The 18,836-nt window shown below is 38.0% G+C and overlaps 1 protein-coding gene across 1 annotated transcript in view; it reads right to left on the minus strand.

Moving 5' to 3' along the window:
* ZFHX3 (zinc finger homeobox 3) overlaps positions 1-18,836 on the minus strand; it is a 665,450-nt gene that overhangs the window by 445,621 nt on the left and 200,993 nt on the right. Inside the window, exon 3 of the mRNA XM_069793179.1 lies at positions 948-1,052. The gene's annotated coding sequence lies outside the window, so the exon portion shown is untranslated. The remainder of the gene's footprint in view (positions 1-947; positions 1,053-18,836) is intronic.

Consider the following 18,836-nt stretch of genomic DNA (forward strand, 5'->3'; position numbering starts at 1 on the left):
TCTGTGAAAGACGCAAGTCTTTCACATAAAAGCATAAGAGTTTTTTAAAAAATTAAAAGTTGCCATGTCTGAAACACTAACAGAACAAATAGCCTCTTGCAGCTGCAATTTCATAGACAGCAATGGCTGTATTTGCTCTGTGCATCAGACAGGAATTTTTCATTTCATACATCATTTAAAACTTGCTGCAGTGATTCCACAAACCTGTCTATACTATTAGCAAAAAGTGAAGAGAAGCCTTCTTTCTCACCTCCCACCCCTCCAATTCAAGTTATTTTGGCCAAAATTCAACTGTGCAAGTAGACCACCATAGCACTGATGACAGAGAAGCAAAGCATGCTCAGTGCTAGATAATGAAGAAAAAATCTTATATTGTCATAAGTAATATTGCATACTATATTTGAATACATCAAAATAAAACTACACTGTCTACATCATCAGCAAACTTACTGAGGAAACAATATACCGTAGCAAGCAGTCAGCTAATATATGCAGTTGTTTCAGTATTTTTAAACATAGATTTGCATTTATATCGTATTTTCAGAAATTACTCTCCCAGGACAGTATAAGAGTCTGGAACAAAGCTTCTCCCTGAAAAAAATGCATATTCAGGCAGAGATCATGTACATATTCTGTGGCTATTAACACAGGCAGATCACTTACTGCTGCAACTGCCCCAGAAAAAATTGTGATTATCATTATTGCTAAAGTTATTATTGTTGGTATGGTCTTTAAATGCACACAGACCTATGTTCTGAAAATACATAATTCACTAACCTATGTGCCAAAGCCTTAAACTCACACTGTGGCCACAATTCACACACTTTCAGACTGCATTAGACTGAAAGCTGAAAAATGGACAGCTTTTACAAAAAACTCATTTAAATAATACTAAATACTTGCACTTGGAACTCAGCTTGGAAATACAAAGGAAGAAGTTTTCTCACCATATATGAAGGACTTCTGGCCTGGAGTATGTAACACAGGATACTCACTTCCTGGGCATTAATTCAGTAATTCCACTTCTCCTTCAGGATAAATCCAGAAAATAGCTAACACAAACAAATGAAAAACACAAATTTAGTAGGGGTTGGATGTGAACAAGTAGTTTTTTCTTGTCCATTTGACTGAAAAAAAATGCTCCTGTGGGCTTCCTTTCTAATCTAAAAGTAAAGGTATGTTACGAGGGAGGTTGCAATAGCACTAGTTTGGCTCCACAGTACCATATTTTGGTATCGTGCTAATACTGGCATCTCAAATGTTGTGTTGTGATACAATATCAGAATTTGGGGACAACGATAATCTTGTATGCAGACAGCATTAACCTACTGTCACCTCCTACGCCTCCCTGCACAGCCTGGTCCCCCACTTGACCGAATGCACGCCAAGCAGGCCATCCCCCTTCCCGTTCCCCCAGCACCCAGCTACTGCCTGGGGGACGTGGTGGGCAGGCGCCGGCACTGCAGCACAGTCGGAGCCAGCAGCTCTGCTGTCTCCAGCCGCCGCATGGCTGTCTGGCGCAGGAATTCCCCAGGCTGTAGGGTAGAGCCCAGTGACCTGTTCTGCTCAATGGCAGGAGGGTGACATCGCTACAAGGCAATCTGTGACACGGGACAGCAGACCTGGCTGGGGAAGCAGCACCGTGGTCACAGCCAGGCAGGCTAACGGGACGCGAGGGGCTGACTTCAGCCTTGCAGGCTCAAGTTTCCCCTCCTTTCGTATGACCGAAGCCAAACTCAACTCAGATTGGATTATGAACACAAGGTGGGTTTGTGCTCGCCGTAGTTTTGAGTTTACGCTCAAAAGGCACTGCGGGCACGGCCATACAGAGTGCTGGTCTCCAAACATCTTGTGTTCCTGCCCTCATATAAAAGCCAAATCAGCCCAACTTACTTCCGTAATCAATATATCTGCATGGAAAAAACAATGGAAAGCTACCAAACAAACGGACCCCTTCTTTCTACTCCTTAATACTCTGATACAGAGATTGAAAAACATGAACCACATTGTAACAAAAGCTGCAGACCTAAGAACACTTTTGAAGAAAGCACCAGTTGACATTTTCAGAAAGATAAGGCCCAAGAGTCAATCATTATAAACCATATGAAAGAGGCACTAAATATAGATTATATGACTCTCCTCCTGTTGTGTGTCAAAACAATATTTTAGTTTTATTTTTAAATCTGCCAATCAGGGCAAAACTAATCACCAAAAAAAGTGTTTTACCTTTCAAACATCTGTCATATATTAAAATTGCCCGTGTCAAATAGACAGAATAGGGGTACACGGACAGTTTTCACAGATTGCTCAGATTTCTGGGCTCAAAAATTAAAAATATACAGACATTAATAAGAATTGAAATATCCAGTCAGTAAATTTCTTCTCTCTGGAAAAGACTTTGCAGAGGAAAAGAAGCTTCAAGCAGTAAGCAGATACATTATATTTCCTTTTCAAAAAGTTGAGAACAGATTGCAGGGTTTGCAAGATAAGATGGTACCGCAATTTTAAACAGTCCAAACATATCTTGTCATCTCCAAACATTGAACTATATTAGATTACAATCTCAATTAATATCTGACATTATTTCTAACAGTGAAAAGTGACATCATTTGCAACTGACATAATAGCATGCTGCTCCAGAGTGAGGAGCTCTGCGCTGGGCTAGATGCCTAGAATTTCCCTACTCCTCTGACCTTAGCTGTAAAAAACATTGTTATTCTTCTCTGATATCCTGAACCGCAAGCGAGAAAAATATAGCAGGAGAAGGAGGTCACTTATAATGAGAGGCGTTTCCACCAGGCAGATACCAACACAAAAACAGAGCACAGAGCTGCACACAACAGAAAATGAGTCTTAAAATACAAACAAACAAAAACTCAACAGGATAAAGGATCAGAGAAGTCTAAATAGATTAGGCACCCACAGCATAAGTGAAAATCTAATCCCCAAAAGTGGTAGAGGGAAAAGAAGACAGGAAAAAACTTAACTATGGAAGGCAAGACTGGAAAGTCAAGGGGTAGTCTCTATGGAGCTAGATACGAGATCCAGGAAGCAAAGGGAAATGAATCGAGAAAAGTAGAAAATCTAGGATAGTGATTTTGAATAAGATATATCTGGATTAGAAAAACAAATGAATGTGATGGAGGATAAGCACACTGTAGTTCCACTTAGTGGGAACATCTGACTTTAGCGTGGCTTATCACCACCCGCAACAGTACCCAGTGCAACCAATAGTGCCTCAAGCAATGTCACCCTCCAGCTGTGTACCTGAAGAGAAGAATACCTTCAGGAGTGTGAACCACTATTCAATTTTCCACTCATTAATGTGTATTAAAATGAATATTGATCAAGAACATTCCTCCACATCAACAGCTGTATCACTATAATGATGTGGAAAATACCTTAAAAATAATTCCTTAGATATAATAAGGAAAACTACTAGATAATGTCCCATACTATTAACACTCACAGTTAAATACAAAGATACATAACACTGCCCGAAGTTCATTATCTATTTGCTGGCTCTGCAGCAAAAAAAAGTCTTATTGCTACTGAATTGTTCTTTCAAAAGTTTTCAGTAACTGCTAAAATTATATACTCATACACCCTTCTTTTCAGTCAACACCAAAGTATTTCTGTAAGCATTGTGACCCTGAAAAACTTTGATTTTAAGTAAATTAAGGACAAGCTACAATGATATACTTGAATATTCCTATTACTTTTAACACACTGAAACACATGTAAGTTATCAGAATGTGGTAAGTCATATGAATCAAATGCTTCTGAGTTATGAGAATTTTTGTGAGTAGCGTAGTACAGGAACACAAGTAAGGTTATAAAATCTAAGACCATTCAATGACAGCTTGTAGAAAGCTTCCCAAATTACTTGTCCATGTGCAATGAAACAACCAGCCACATGATGAAAGATTTTACTAAACATGAAATAAATACAAATGGTTATCTAGTTACATTTATGCAGCAAGTATGTAAATCTGCTTGTCTACACTCACAGCACAGTTTCTTGAAAATACCAGTCTCAGATACAACCCACTGACATTACAGTATCATTAGCTGAAAACTTAAAGGGAACTTACATGTACTGACTAATACTGCATAATTAAAAAAGATAAGAGTCAGAAAAAAGATATCTACATTTCTGTAGATACCTCTGTTAGAGGCTCCCGAGGTTCTCCTACATCAAAGAGGTAAAGGCTCTACTACCAATGCCATTGTGCTTCACAAAATAAGTACACCCAAAGAACACCACAATATCAACAATTCACACAGCAGTCTGCGAGCCTAGGCTTCCAGGATCCCTGCCTTGCCCTTCTCCCTCCAACACTGCTTCACTGTAGGTATTTAGTATATGGACAGGTGCAAACAAGATTTGGTGTTAACAAATAAGCACTAATAAAACAGCAGACATCTAATGTAATGGTGCATCTACAACAACAATTCTGCAGCTATCTGTATTATTTCTGCCACAGTATTGTCTGTGTAACCTTGAATTGCGAATGCTTACCTGAATGTAGCAAGCAAGCATGTCAATGCAGACCATGCAGTAAAGATCTATAGCTCTAAACTGTTCCACCTTCATTGTGAACTTCTCAACTCACAAATCAATAAAATATTGAGTCATAAACAATGAGCCAGAAATTTTCTTGGGAGAAAAAAAAAAAAACAAGCAACAAAACAAAACACCCAAACTTATTCAGAATTGTGAATCATGGAGCCTACACATTTTCCAACATAAGTTCAGGAAATAAAAATCTCATTAAAGCTTTAGCCAAAATTTCTAATTCATCAAAGGACCATGTTCTGAATACCAATGAATTTCATGAAAAAGAAGCATTTTTTTCTTGTCTGCATGTCTGTAAAATATCTCTTAGGTTACAAAACCAAATCTGATGACACTGAAAAGTCTTTCAGGAACAAAGACAAACGAGTAAAACAACCACCAGATCTCTTTAATTCCATGCAAAAGTGTCAACAGCAAAATCACTGCATCTCTTCCATAGCAGAATATTAAACAGTTCATTAATATCCATTTTCCCTTCTTCTCTTTTCAGGGGCTACTAAAATTGTTTCTGTTTGATTTTACATGAGTGAAACTCCTCCCAAATGAAACAGGTACAAGTATCTTGAAAGAACATTCAAGTGTACATCATTCAAGACCTTGGCAGTCCCTATCTCTGTGAAACAACAATAGCATCCCACTAATAACAATGACTTGCTTAACTATTCATTTTTGTAAATAATGGAACTGAAAATTATCTAGTGATGGATTTACACTTTTACAATGCATCTCAGGGATGAAAATGAATAGGGACGAAGAAATTATGTATATTACAATGGGTGACAAACAGAACTTAAGATTCCAGCTAGCTCCACAGAAGAACACAAGCTAGAAAATGTGGCACTACAATTTTTAGCATTTTACCTTTGTCTAATGCTACTGTGAGACATCCTATATGTATTATTTGTATTATAGTAACACTCAAAGACTCCAATTAAAATCCAAACACCATTATGTTAGGCAGAAATAGTATGAAAATTACAATAGGTGTCATAGCCATTTTAATTCCAAACAACCACAATAAATTACCTATTTCTCAGATATACCTTCCTTTATATTGTAGTTACTCACAGAATTTAACATATTAGTTCTTATATTCAGGGGGAGCATTAAAAGGATTGCCTAGGCAGTCTTTCAGCCTTTTTTTTATTTGAAAACCATATTAATATTTCCAGTGGAGGCACACAGCTCAGAGAGTGAAAGCCTACTGACACAAGGCTTGCTTTCCTTAATCACCTTTCCTGAGAAGCAGCCCATGGAACCACAAGACCCTGTGGACCATCAGCTGAAAAAGCCTGCTCTCCTGAGGTGTAAGACTGCTATTTTACAGAAAATACATGCATTTAGATTTTCTTCTTGTTGCTCCTCCTTTTTAGTGAATTCCTTCTTTTATTTTAGCTTAAGTACTGACATACTAAACATACCAATTTACTCTAGTCTAGGCTATCATTTTACTATTAATATATTTGCACACTGAACAACCTAAGTCTGAGAACTAGGTACAATCTGTTAGAAAGTTATTCTGAGATAGAGATGCATCTTGCATACATGCCTAGCCAGTTGGATAATTCAATACCATTTTGTTTTGACTTAAAGAAGAGGACACCACAAATTAGCATAGATATTGAAAAATAACATTATTTGGAGGCAGGAAACTGACAAAGGTGACAACCTTTCTGGTAACAATGGAAAACATTAAGTTTCTATGCAAAAAGTTAATAAAGATTACTTTGTGTTTAGGTAACAAATGGCAAGTATTTATACTGTGACTATTAGTTCTCTAGTAGGGAGTTTATTATAAACAGTATTTCAAACACAGGACTTTAAGAGACAATGTATAAATATTTTAAATGATAAAATATAGGTGTTGGCTTTTTTTGTACTGTGTCCAGAAAATCTGCACAAACACATCAAATTCTCCACCTAGGGAATTTACTTTATTGTTAAGTTTGCATTTAAAACAAATGTACATGACCTATTTTGGGGCTAATATAACTAAAAGGAATCTATTTGTTGTTTATTATTTATAGAAGATTCACTTCAGATTAGGCCTTTTGCAGATGTGTGTATCTGTGTGGCATCATAAAGCATCTCCAGATATCCCCCAGCACTAAAACAGACGAGAAAATGACAAGTTAGGACGTATCCCAGTACACACAGTATTTTATAAAAGCTAAGATTAAAAGCTGGTTTTTTCCTTTTCAGAAAGGCCACATGAAAGAGCTAGTACCATGGCTAATGCATTGACCTTCTGTGTCTGATAATGACAAGTTCAAGCTCCTAGAGTTGGATAAGATGTGGAACTAAAGTAAGTGCACTCAAGCAACGAGTTCTCCTGCTCTGTTAGAATCCTACTCGCAAAACTAGCCCTATAGAAAGAAGAAAACAGTTTAATTTTTTTATATATAACCAAGGAGTTTTTCTACACCATCAGCAGGTCTCAAACTACTTTCTTCAGAGCCTTCAATCTAAGGCACTGGTGGTTTCTTTTAATAGCAAATTTGAAATTACTTCATGTGAGTAAATGACATCAAATTTATGAAAAACAGAGATATAAAATTGCTGGTTGTGTCTAAAATTTCGTTTTTCTCTTTTAAAGAGGGAAAGACTAAAACATAGTAAAATCGTGTATGTCATATAAGAGATACAACATCTCTTTACAAATCTTGCCTTCCAAACTTCCAGGAAATCAGAAATGCATTTTTATACACCAAGTGGACTTCTTGAAGTTAACTCCTCTGGAAATCTAGCACCTCCCTTTCGTTTTCAAAGGAGGACAGCAAAAGCACATCAAGCATTTCTTCCTATCATCAACTAAGAAAAACCGCAGTTGACCTAAAGCCTTTATTCCTATCAGATAGTCATTAGTTCTGTACAATTTTGCAGGTTGTAGTGTCTGGAGCTCTTCAGGGGCAGAACAAAACTCCTTCACAATGCTGCTGGCATGACTGAGGCACAGAAAAGAAAGCTGCTGCCATCAAACTAGGCACCAACAGCAACAGGTTAGACAGATAAGGTAAATGGAGTTTGACTAAGGAAAGTAACTAATAAAGCTTCTTTTTTTCTGAATTACTAGTGCTAATAACAACACATATTAGGATGCACTACTAATACATACGTATGACTGGTTTAGCACATTTTATATTTTCAAATATTTATATTTCAAATCACACAGAGATATTACCACCTTTACATCTTTAAGTTATATATAAGACAAATAATAAAGGCTAATAAAATGCAAGGAGTCAAGTTGGTGGAAATCAACATGTGCATCATCAGTTTTTAATCACCAGATCACACCCAATGTTTTACACTGAAAGATTCCTGACAGGACAGACTGTGATCACAAAGGGAACAACACTGTTCCGAAAAAGATTCCCTTTTGAATTTGGCTGTTGAAACAGTATTTCTAATTTCCTCCTTCTCACCCCCAATTTGAGCTCATCTCAGAAACAATAATTTATTTAGAAAGAGAAATTAATCTTAAGCATCTCCAAAGCCTTGGTTTATTCCACTCCAGGAAATTTTCATAGATGGAAATTTTTGTTTTTCCTTAGAAAACACAGTGATGTTAAAATGAAAAAACCCACACATTAAAAGAACACTAACATTTCTAAAACAAGAGCTCAAGCTGAAGTTAAGAAATTGCCATAATTAAACTTGTCCAGGAAGACAGATTAAGGTCAAATATGTCTATTAATTTTGGGTATCCACTCTAAGCCACCTTCGACTTGATTTTTTTTTCTGAAGCGCAGCTTTTCATAGCATTTAATACCTCCCTAGAACAGTTTTTACTAGTTCCCATTGCAGCTGTGATTTTTCACCACTTCTGCAGACCAAACACCACACATCAAAGCTGAGCACCCAGACTGCGGAGTGGGCGCAGTTAGCAGCATCTGCACGAGGGTTAAGTGACTTGACCAGCACCACATCAGCAGTTTTCTTGCAGAGGCAGAAAAAAAAAATCCTATTTTTTAAAGAGGCATTTATCTGCTCTACTCACAGAGTCCACACTCCTGTGCGCTATATTAATTTCAGTTTCTACCACTCACATTGCAGGAGCCCTCCGCAGCAGTAAACTCCTTCTTTATAAAACTGAATTACCCCTACGACTTTCTCTGTGAACAGATTGGGTCTAAATACTTTTGACTCTGATATTAATCAAGTTCTCCATGAGGTGACTGGGGACAGGCTGGAGTGTGGGCTCTGCAGCAGCCCCCCCCCCCCCCCCCCAAGTACTCCCACAGCTCCCAAACACCCTCAGAGCCCCAGGGAGCCATTTGCCTCTCCCCCCCACCCCGGGACTGCTCCTCTGCGGCCCTTTGTCCCCCATGCCCACCTAACCTTCCTCCTGGGGGCTCTGAGGGAGCCAGACCAGTCCCCCCAGTCAGAGGAGCATGACGGCGCAGAGACTCACTTGCAAGCAAAGCGCTGCACGTACGTGAGCCTTGAACTAAAGTCATGGCTGGGGGCCACAGGAAAACGGGGCGGGGGGGGGTAGAGCTGGCATCAAAATGGCCTCATTTGGTGGCGTAAGCTAAGGGAGCCAAAATAAAAACGAAAGGGATCAGTCTCTGGCTGAGGCGCCCAGGGCAGGGCACGGTGATAGCCCAGGGCCTGTCAGGGCCCGCGGCCCGCCACAGGGCCGATGGCGGCCGCACCGCAGCTCGCTGAGGGGAGACGGGCGACGCTCAGCCGGCCGCCGGTCACGGCCTCGCCCAGGGGTTTTTACCATGTGGGAAATGGCACTCTGCTGAAAGAAAAGATGCGTTTGCACTTCGTGACGCTTTCTCTTGGGGTTTTGTTACATCCCTCGCTACTTCTAATTATCAAAGAGACTTTCTTTCTAAACAAAGGCTGCTGCTTCTTCATCCAAGAACGATGTGAAGATGCTAAATGAGGTATACGATCGCAGCGCCTTGCCAAACAAAAGGATAAGTCAAACACAGGCACTTGTGATTTCTCCGCTGGATCAAGGACAGGGAAAGGAGTTACAGAGAAGAAAGCCTACATTTCAAACAAATGTTTCCAAAAATCAACACTTACTGCAAGCAAAGTTCAGAAAATTACAGGAAATTCTTTTTTTTCCTGTAAATACACCATTTTTTTTCTTCTTTAAGGTGAAATACCTCTTTTTTTCAAGTATCAGTCTTAACCTCTTCCTTTTCAGGTTAGCTTGGAAAAAGGAAAGAAAAAGCTATCCTAGATTTTATTTTAATTTGACACAATAAACTATTTCCTATGAAAATGCTAGAGCCTGTGATGTAACTTCTTTAACTAGATAAATTCCAAAGTATCTGTCATTTATACAGAAGCCAGAGAATAATTTGTGCTATTAAGGATTTTTTTTCCCCCAAGACATACATTATTTGTTAACATTCCTAAATACTCATTACACACTGAACACACAGTCTTTAAAAAGCTTATTGTTTTCTCATTAAATTTGGATATTTTGGGAAGAATCTGTGGGCTATGTTAAATAAATGCATATTTGGATCATTTTCAAGTTAACATTTAAAATACAGATAGTATCAATCTTTACAAAAGTAGCTACTTCCTATCTCCAGCACTGCTTTCTCTTCAATCCTCTCAGCTTTTCTGTTTCCACCAAACTAATACACTTTTTCCATCGTGTAGTCCATTCTAATACCCGTAGTGAGTTTCTGAATCCTCAGCAACCCTGTTAGAGGGAAGACGAGAGAATTTCGCTAATTCAGTATCTTTCTATTCTTCCCTCTTTAACTTCCAAGGAAATGTTTGCCACGCATCATAATATTTTTCTTTCTGTCCTCCTCTATATGCCCTGCTCTCTGTGACATAACACTTCTTTGGAAGCTATTTGAGTACAAAAAACCTCTGATGTTTAACAATTATAACTTCAGTTTACAAATTAGCATCTGCAGTACAGGAAGCTTAAGCCATGCTAGTTGAACATGGCTACAACAGAATGATTTCAGCTGGGTAACATGGAAAAAAATGCAAATATATTATTTGTCCTTTTAATTTATTGATATTTTCCCATCCAATGGAAGAGGGTTACTTGTATTAATTCCTCTTATCCTTTTATATGGTGGTGTTGGAGAAAGTCACCATGTATTTTCAAGTTCCATACAGCGTATTTTTAAGTTGCATACTCCTTCACATCTTTCTGTGACCTCAATTAGACACAATTTCAATAGTTTTATTTATTTCAGAGGGTGCTTAAGTACATTTACTTTCATCAGGTTCTTATTTGCAGTCTAAGTCACTACAAAAAAATTTAAGTATCAGAAGGCTTGATAGAGTGCCTTAATCTGAGTGTAGTAAAATCCAGGTGGTCATCTTCAAACCCACACACTAAACTTGTCTGTTGACTTTCTGTGACTATACAAAATTCAAGTAATTGCAGAAAAAAAAAAAAAGTATTTTATTATAACTTGGGCCAGTAAATAAGCAATTCATAGGAACAACTGCTGAATTTGCACAGGCAAATTGTGTTTAAAAGGCAATGTCTGAACCTACATTCCGTTCTTAAAGTAATTTTTTATGAAAATTAGTTCTTCCCAACCAGAAAGATGGCTTTAAACCACCTATGAGCTGTTAGCCATCTGTATAAACTAGTTCAACAGAGTTTTACTGCCAGAGGATATCAGGTCAGAGATGGCTTCTGTTGTCAGATCAGTCACTGACTACCTCAATTGCCTTTGGCAAGTCATTTAACCTTTCTGTATTAATGTTTTCCTGCCACTAGAATAGTTCTTCATCATGGTAGGAGGAGTTTAGCCTTTTAATTAATAAAAATAACTATAAAAATGCTCCTCCTTCAATTCCAATGACTGCCTGCTCTACAGAATAACACTAAGAAACTAAAAAACACTCTGCACGTTAGATAGAAATGAACTATTTCTGTATAACTGGGTGCTATTTCAGAGCAGATTTCTACCACACATACTTTAATGACTTCACAAATTAAGAAGAAGAACAAGGCTTACAGTTTTCTTGCAACTCGTGAACAATAACAACAAAAAGAGAAGCAGCGGTCTTTGTCTTGAACTGACAACTTGTATGTTTTAGAATACTTCCGTAAGTTTTAATGAGCTAAATGATTTAAAAATATATATTATGAAAATTCTCTTGATCTCAAACCTTATATGCCATGTTTCAGCCTAAAGCAAACTTTTACTGCCTGCATATAAAGCCCTGGAAAACGGAGTTTATAAGGGAAATACTGACAGAACATTAGCTACACCGTAGCATGCTAACGGGTATTGCTATAATACAGTCTATTCCAGAATCATTTTTCTTTTTATTATTTCATTAAGTTGTATCTCACTAAAGTTCCTCCTAGGATCTCTCTACAGCACCAAATTTTTCATTGAGAAAACTATAAATCATAGGCCTAAATTACAATTTAATTATAAACGCCTTCCCTTCTAATGCTGCCTGGGACCTTTTACCCTCCTACATAATTCTAAAAAATGACCCCTGTCATAATTTCCTTCACTAGAATAATATGCAGAGATCTAATCCTGAATCCTGCTGTCTTATAATTTAATATAAGAGGTAATTATTATTCAAAAGATAATGTTGCAGATATTGAAAATATTCTGAAGTTTAAGTCTAAAAAAACCTTGACTTGGTATGTAAAAGCCTCTTATTTGACTCTTGCAGAAAAGGAAATAAATAAAAAGGTTTTAAGACTTCATGCAAAATGCTAGAAGTATTATTTGTAGCTGGAATTTGTCTACTATAATTTCTATAACCTTTGAACTACAGATAAAACAGATTCACACAAAGAGCAAAACCAGGAAGACACCAGATCATTTATTATTGATTTCTGCTTTTTGCCATAGGTTAGACAGAAAGTTCTAGATTGCTACTATCTAGCTGAAAAAATACATTTTAGGTGACTCCACATTTCTGAATGCAAGGAAGTATACGTAAGCCAAAGTTAAAAGAAACAAAACCAAACCAAAAAACCCCCCACCTTCATAAAACCTTCTTCTTACACCTTAAATTTCATTTTAAATTTATCACACCAAAGACAGTTATGTTTATCCAAAACATTCCTGTAAAGAAGTTAAATAATATTAAAACTTTAAGGAATTAGTACGTTTTTTTCCCTAAGTCAGAAAAGCAAGGAATAACACCATTATGTCAATTCATCTTCCACATGAGACAGTGAATTTAATCTCATACCAAGAACACAGCTATTATTGCCTGTCTCTATTCACTTTACAAAGAAAGACTTTGACCTTAAAGCCTTTTTTTCTAAAACTGGGATTTCATCAATTAAAACCTGTTTTCTTTTTAGTTAACTTACTGTATGCAAGAACATCTGCCAAAAAAGTGAACTGATAGTACAGATGAAGCAAAAGAAGGTTAGGATGAACATAAGGAGACAGAATTAACAAAGCATTTCTGAAGTACAGTAGAATAAAATTCACAGAACAACTGGAATGTTTTTTCTGTTTCAAATTCAGGGAGCATGCCCCATTTTTTCAAGTAAATGAGATATCACATGAGCTTCATTGCTTCTAACCATATACAGCTCCATCAGTAAGAACAAATAAAATACCATAACTGACAGATTCAACATCCTGAAGAGGCAGAGGCCAGTGAGGTTATCAGAAAATGGGGTTCACAAGAGGTAATTATAGCCCATGCTCACCCTTCTTAGGTGAGGCAGAATATCACTATACAGCTCAATAAAAATCAAACTATATAGTGCAGAGGTACCAGTTTACTACCCTCTTTGTTTTTGCTTTGGGAGCAGTTCATTTAAGATGTAATAAATTGAAGTTTTTTTCCTGTCCTTCCATAAATCTAGGGACAGTGCAAATGAGGTGTTCCTCATTATGAACAAAAGAAAAGGGGCTCCCTAGATAGTGACATGAACTGGTAGCATTAAAGCACTCATTAAAAGGAGCCCTGTTCTTTTTGTAATAAGGAATATTACTTAATAACACTTGAAGCATGGTTCACTTCATATTGCTGAAGTGAGCTTTTGGGGGGCAGTGAAGAGGAAAAAAAGGGAAGTCCATAGTACCACAAACATAATAAAAAAAGAGATGGAATTTTGCCTGTAACAAATTAATAATAAGTAAGAAAGTGTCATTGACTGCCTCTGTCTAACCGAATTGCTTCATGCAACAGAGAGATTTAAGGATCTCGGGGGGATTCATGGAAGATGTTAGACTATACTTTTAAATGAACAAACAAAACCAGACCAAATCAGGACAGGTAGACTGAAAAAGATCACCAGTAGATTATTTCCTAACTTAAGGATCCAATAAAACACAAAGCTTACACAATTTTGAAGGATTCCTACTATTAGCAAATCAGAATGTGTTATTGTGATGGGGAATGTACAGCACCAAAAAGGACAGAGCAGAGTGATAATTTTATATTTCCATTTCCAACAAAAATCTCTCCACCACAGGAGTGGTGAATGTTTAGACACTTAGACAATCTGAATTTCACCTCTTTGGGGATTAGTCAGAAGGGAAAATGCAGTTGTAGAATACCTCTGAATATGTCTGTTATTCTCCATGCATGATGGGAAATTATGCACACCAAAAAACTTTGTTAGGAGTACTACATGTAAGATACGAAGTACACCATGAACGAGTAATGGCTCTGCCCTGGTGGTATCCTGTCTCACATGGGTCCAGCCCAGACACTCTTGAAGATGACAAGAAATGTTTTAGTGGTCATCTTGCATCTTCATTCTACTCTGTCATCAAATGCCATTCCGCTTCAGAACCTGCAAGACAACGCCTGAAAGTAAGCATGCTGGCGCTTCTCATTGGAGCCAGTGTTCAGCAGGAAGATTTTGCAGGGCTTTGTGGTTTGAACCACATCAGATCCTCCTGACTGACCTTGGAATTCAACAGGGAAAGAAAACCTCTGGAGAAGAGCTGACGGTCAGAAAGTAATGTGAATATGCAAAAGCAACAATTGGACATCTCTAACCAATAAGCTTTTTTACTTCCTTTCACAGTGCTAGTGAAACCACACACTCATGCCCCTATTCAGAAAGGAGAGCAAGGAGGATTAATCGAACAGGTATTAAAGCTGTTGAGAGTGCTTTTGTTACAAGTCAATCACATAGTCAAAACCTCGATTAACCTGAATAAGAGCTTTGCCTGAGTCGGAAGTGAAAAACCGAGTTTACATGAGTATTACACTTACATTACAGGTATATTATGTTTACTTTAGAAATTATATTTTTAAAGAGCTATTGAAATAAGTAGAAAAAACACAGATAGTGTTTCTGACAAAACGTCTCTTTTTGCTGTTTCTGCTTGACATAGTTGGCCATCAGTGTGTGCATAATGTCCAGGCTGGGGTACCACAACACAGGTAGTATTTAGCAATGACTTCTGAAACTCTGCTTTGTTTTGCTTTTGTTGTTAGCATGTCTGTACAGTAGAGACAATGTCAGTAAAATGCTGCAAAGTGTCTAGACATGAGTTCTTTACAAGGGAAACTTATTTCATGCAAATCAATTTTGTTATTTATGCTTTTGACAATTTCTTCTTTTTCATCAAATCCACTTCATTATTCATTTGTAGTTTTAAACACCTTAAAATAATTTCAGTTCTCAAAGCAGAAGGATGACATAGCGTTTGAAGCCACCATTAGGGCAGTTGGCCAAAAATCTACTAATAGTTAACACATTACATTTTTTGTGGACATCACAAACTTTCCATAAGAAGATCTTGTAGTTGTCCCTACAGAATTTCACTCATTTTTTGCCAAGCCATCACCCCTGCCTGTCAGTTTATTTTGAATTGTACTCCTACCATTGAAGGTACTCAATATCTCAAGTTTTCTGTTGTCTGAAAGCTCAGTAAATGTATTTCCTACTTTGTGATTCAACTCATTAAAGCAAACACTGCAATGACCCAGGGTCAGGGCAGACCCCTGCCAAACCTCATTTTATACCTCCTTCTATTTTGACATTGATAAGTATGCCCTAAATATGATTCTTCAGCCAGTTGTACACCTACACTCATCTAAACCACATTTCCTTAGCTTGCTTATAAATAAAGAAGTCATGTGAGGCAGTGTCAAAAACCTCCCTAAATTCAAGATATACGACATCTATTGCTGCTTCCATGTCTGCACCTGTTACTCTATCGTAGAAGTTGTTGTATTGGTTAGACAATATTTTTTCTGACAAATCTGTGTTTGTTATTCATTTCCTTGTCATCTTCAAAGTGCTTGCAAATAGTTTGATTATTTTTTCCAGAATTTTTGCAGAAACTGGAGTTTAGCTGACTGGTCTATAACTCCTGTCTAAACTCCTGTTTAAACTGAGGACACTAAACTGTCCTCCAATATTTCACCTTCCCTGCACAAGTTTTCAAAACCAGACACTGCTAGTTCTGAGTTTATTTTGGCTCTACATGTTCTTTTAATGAGTTTTGAAAACCACAGTTCTGCAGTAGCTATCTTATACACTTCAACCTCTATTCAGGACTGAGATCTTATCCATTTGGCAATGGCATCAATTATGATAGCTGCTGTCCTACAGACGACCTTTAATAGAGGAGGATACAAAAACATTTGGCTGTCTCAAAATTATCTTTTGCTCTCCACTGAATGGTGATGCTACACTTTTCTTTATTTTCCTATTCCCGCTATTGTTCTTAGTATTGTTATTTTTGCTATTTTGATACATCTTGCTAGCTGCTTCTTATTTCATGATTTGGCCTCTCTGATTTTATCACAACATGCTTCTGCTATATTTTTATACTCTTTCTCAGCAATCTGCAAGGTGGTTTCTTAGACCTTGCATCCATCCTCTGCACTAGGATAGTTTGCACTTTATAAAAAGATTCCATTTATGTAATTATTCAGACTTCAGGTCTGAATAATTCCCAATAATTGTCACATTAGGCGTCTGAGATATTCACTGTCACTGATTATTCTTAGCTTTTAATTGCACACTGAACTCAAAATCTTGCTACCCTTTTGCCTGTGATATCCCAAGTAGCTATGTCTTAGCCTTCTGCGTTCCTTTTACGTACTCATTCTGCAAACACAGTACCATATATTACAGCAAGAATTGAGGTTTTTTTACACCATTAGTACATGGGGAACTAACAATATTTTCATTTTTCTCCTGTCTATACCTGGAGACCATGATGAAAAAGAGGCCAGAATAATCAAGTAAAAGTTTGTATTCTTTGCTGATAGTAGTACTCCTTTATTCATGGGTCCAAGAACATCCATCCTTCCAACTTTGCAAAAATACTTTTGCAGAGGGAACCCAGCCCCAGCACGTTTTCTCTCACATTTAATAGGCCACTTTAAGAGCACGTTTACTTAGTCCTCATCAAACAAGGATAATTGACAGCTTTCCACCCCTAGCATCCCCACTCTGAAAAGGCAGTTTCCCCAGGAGCCGCCTTGTACAGCCTCAAACACTTTATTACTGGTCAATTTGGGTTTCCTGCCCACTGTAAGTGGCAGTGCTGAGGGTCTCTAACTCTCTCTTGTCTCGCTAATCAATATAAGCAGTCACTTCCACAGCATTTCCCTGCTACTCAGCAAGAAGGACGATAGAGAGTGCCATTGGTTGTAAATAACTGCATAGCTTTAGCGTTACATCAGAAGGTAAGTTAAACTTCAGAAATAGAAGGAGGCTTTTATTTTGGACTTTTGGGCTTCTTTTGAGATTTTCTCTATTTTAATTCTTTCCAGTGAGAGCAAAGACATGCAGTTGGTCCGACGCCATTCCTGACAACTGCCTCCTCGGCAGAGAGGCTATCCTGTCCCCCATGTGTGGGGACTAGCAAATGTCCCCCTTAGCAGCGCACGTGGCACTGCGCTCACTGAAGAGAGCAACAGAAAAATTCTATAAAGTGCCAACCACAGCTTTACAGTCACTATATTATGGGTATGAGAAAGTCAGGATTAAACAATTATTGCCTCAAACTCACACAGTAAAATTTGTTTATGAGGTAAATTTTAACAAGAAACAAACAGTTAGTGTTGTTTATAAGCAAACTCAAGCTGTAAAAACCAGGGAATGCTTTGTAAATACCAGTACATGGGCCAGATGAAGTCCTGGAGGGAAGCTCCCCGCTGTTTGCAGCTGGCTCTCACACGCACGCAGAATGTGACCAGCTCCAGCGGCCAGGTGAAATCAAAGCCAGTCGTTTTGCCCAAGGATGGCACAGTGGCAAAACCTTAATTCATTCGTAAAGATATACCTTCCTACAGGTCATCTCTTCCACTGCATGGAATGATCTTGTAACACCCATACGAAAAATGGCCACAATGACTACTAAAGAGATAAATCTATTGTCTAACAGCAAATAATGTCAAAAAGACTATGCTAAACACAATAACGGTGTACAACAGAGTATTTTGATCTAAACGATTGCCAAATTCAATTCAGAGTGGTTTCCTGCTGCCATCTTGTTTAATAGGAAATACCCATATTCTTACTCAGCACTGCAACATACTCTCTCTTTTAATTAAACTAATTCATTAGGTAGAGCCCCAGGAAGGTCCAAGACTTTGCAGTCTCCCTACAGTGCAGCATGATCGCACCATTAAGAGGAATGCCAGCGCAACAACAGGGAGCAGCAACTCAAAGATAATTTCCACTGGCAGGGTCACACAAGATAGAGTATTTACCCATCTGGATTCTCAGGGCTGAATAATCCAGGGATGCTGCAGGTGTCGATTGGGCTCCACTGGCTGAACTATGTCGACTAAGACCAACCCCTGAAAATCCACAGTCAAAGACCGATGTGTATTAGAGGGCCCACGCTGGAACGTCAGGGATGCGGATATAGAGTGAGATGAGTCCATGCCAGCACAGTACCTGCTGTACCTGCGGCTGGCTCTTTGCAGGATAGCCATCTTTTCACCTTTATGATCACCACAGTGTGCATGCTAGTTGAGGAGTATCGATGAATGCTATTACTTTCATTAAAATCCTACATACTATCACTTGGCATACTGTGAGGAAGGAAATATACCTTAGCTGATCCAGCTTTACTGATCCATAACAACAAAGAAATAAAAAAACTGGGGACAAAAAAATGTAACATTATTCTTTTTACTGCACACACACAAAACACCTTTAAAAGTGAATATATGCCTACTGCAAAGTATTGAGGTGAAAAGGGAGGTCTTATCATCCCTGTTCCCCCAGGATCTCTTAGAGTGTGTGTGTTTCTGTGGTGGTTGGCTTGTGGTTTCGTTGTTCACTACAGTTTCCCAGAGCCCTATATTTTACTGAAACATAAGTACAGGC

The sequence above is a fragment of the Haliaeetus albicilla genome, chromosome 10 (assembly GCF_947461875.1).
Source record: "Haliaeetus albicilla chromosome 10, bHalAlb1.1, whole genome shotgun sequence".
Taxonomy (NCBI): domain Eukaryota; kingdom Metazoa; phylum Chordata; class Aves; order Accipitriformes; family Accipitridae; genus Haliaeetus; species Haliaeetus albicilla.